This window comes from Oncorhynchus clarkii, unplaced genomic scaffold (genome assembly GCF_045791955.1).
Source record: "Oncorhynchus clarkii lewisi isolate Uvic-CL-2024 unplaced genomic scaffold, UVic_Ocla_1.0 unplaced_contig_468_pilon_pilon, whole genome shotgun sequence".
Lineage (NCBI taxonomy): Eukaryota > Metazoa > Chordata > Actinopteri > Salmoniformes > Salmonidae > Oncorhynchus > Oncorhynchus clarkii.
Genome location: NW_027258011.1, coordinates 20,001 through 22,500, shown reverse-complemented (window position 1 = coordinate 22,500; position 2,500 = coordinate 20,001). Strand labels below are relative to the sequence as shown.

Below are 2,500 nucleotides of genomic sequence, written 5' to 3'. Positions count from 1 at the left end.
ATCAGTTGAATGGTTTCCAACACCTGGTTTTCACACCCGTTGTTGCCTTCGTTAGCATTTCACTGGTAGATGTCATCAGTTGAATGTCTTTCCAACACCTGGTTTTCACACCCGTTGTTGCCTTCGTTAGCATTTCACTGGTAGATGTCATCAGTTGAATGTCTTTCCAACACCTGGTTTTCACACCCGTTGTTGCCTTCGTTAGCATTTCACTGGTAGATGTCATCAGTTGAATGTCTTTCCAACACCTGGTTTTCACACCCGTTGTTGCCTTCGTTAGCATTTCACTGGTTGATGTCATCAGTTGAATGTCTTTCCAAAACCTGGTTTTCACACCCGTTGTTTCCTTCGTTAGCATTTCACTGGTAGATGTCATCAGTTGAATGTCTTTCCAACACCTGGTTTTCACACCCGTTGTTGCCTTCGTTAGCATTTCACTGGTAGATGTCATCAGTTGAATGTCTTTCCAACACCTGGTTTTCACACCCGTTGTTGCCTTCGTTAGCATTTCACTGGTAGATGTCATCAGTTGAATGTCTTTCCAACACCTGGTTTTCACACCCGTTGTTGCCTTCGTTAGCATTTCACTGGTAGATGTCATCAGTTGAATGTCTTTCCAACACCTGGTTTTCACACCCGTTGTTGCCTTCGTTAGCATTTCACTGGTAGATGTCATCAGTTGAATGTCTTTCCAACACCTGGTTTTCACACCCGTTGTTTCCTTCGTTAGCATTTCACTAGTCGATGTCATCAGTTGAATGTCTTTCCAACAGCTGGTTTTCACACCCGTTGTTGCCTTCGTTAGCAATTCACTGGTAGATGTCATCAGTTGAATGTCTTTCCAACACCTGGTTTTCACACCCGTTGTTGCCTTCGTTAGCATTTCACTGGTAGACGTCATCAGTTGAATGTCTTTCCAACACCTGGTTTTCACACCCGTTGTTGCCTTCGTTAGCATTTCACTGGTCGATGTCATCAGTTGAATGTCTTTCCAACACCTGGGTTTCACACCCGTTGTTGCCTTCGTTAGCATTTCACTGGTAGACGTCATCAGTTGAATGTCTTTCCAACACCTGGTTTTCACACCCGTTGTTTCCTTCGTTAGCATTTCACTGGTAGATGTCATCAGTTGAATGTCTTTCCAACACCTGGTTTTCACACTCGTTGTTGCCTTCGTTAGCATTTCACTGGTCGATGTCATCAGTTGAAATGTCTTTCCTACCCAACCGGCTCATGATTTCTCTACTGTACTACATCAGTGATCCGTAGTATATCTCCACTACACTACCATGATACCTATCAGTAGGGATTAACAAGTGAGTGTACCCAACGCCCACTGAAACTAAACTGGGTATACGTCTTATATCTCCACTACACTACTATGATACCTATCAGTAGGGATTAACAAGTGAGTGTACCCAACGCCCACTGAAACTAAACTGGGTATACTGGGTCTTATATCTCCACTACACTACTATGATACCTATCAGTAGTGTACCCACTGAAACTAAACTGGGTATACAGGGTCTTATACCTCCACTACACTACTATGATACCTATCAGTAGTGTACCCACTGAAACTAAACTGGGTATACTGGGTCTTATACCTCCACTACACTACTATGATACCTATCAGTAGTGTACCCACTGAAACTAAACTGGGTATACTGGGTCTTATACCTCCACTACACTACTATGATACCTATCAGTAGTGTACCCACTGAAACTAAACTGGGTATACTGGGTCTTATACCTCCACTACACTACTATGATACCTATCAGTAGTGTACCCACTGAAACTAAACTGGGTATACTGGGTCTTATACCTCCACTACACTACTATGATACCTATCAGTAGTGTACCCACTGAAACTAAACTGGGTATACTGGGTCTTATACCTCCACTACACTACTATGATACCTATCAGTAGTGTACCCACTGAAACTAAACTGGGTATACTGGGTCTTATACCTCCACTACACTACTATGATACCTATCAGTAGTGTACCCACTGAAACTAAACTGGGTATACTGGGTCTTATACCTCCACTACACTACTATGATACCTATCAGTAGTGTACCCACTGAAACTAAACTGGGTATACTGGGTCTTATACCTCCACTACACTACTATGATACCTATCAGTAGTGTACCCACTGAAACTAAACTGGGTATACTGGGTCTTATACCTCCACTACACTACTATGATACCTATCAGTAGTGTACCCACTGAAACTAAACTGGGTATACTGGGTCTTATACCTCCACTACACTACTATGATACCTATCAGTAGTGTACCCACTGAAACTAAACTGGGTATACTGGGTCTTCTACCTGGACACAACCTCCACCACTGGCCCGTGGTGTTTTTCTCCCACAGTTTAATTGTACCTGTAAAAAAATACATTACATTAAACAGTTAAATAAATGCTGATTGAAAACATTGTTACCTTCTCCCATGTCCTATTTGGATGAAGGACAATGACGGACAGTTTGG

The 2,500-nt window shown here is 42.5% G+C and overlaps 1 protein-coding gene across 1 annotated transcript in view; it reads right to left on the bottom strand.

Moving 5' to 3' along the window:
• LOC139394486 (glutamate receptor ionotropic, NMDA 2A-like) overlaps window positions 1–2,500 on the bottom strand; it is a 93,882-nt gene that overhangs the window by 91,338 nt on the left and 44 nt on the right. The window contains exon 1 of the mRNA XM_071142561.1: window positions 2,454–2,500. This exon is cut by the window's right edge and continues 44 nt beyond it. The gene's annotated coding sequence lies outside the window, so the exon portion shown is untranslated. The remainder of the gene's footprint in view (window positions 1–2,453) is intronic.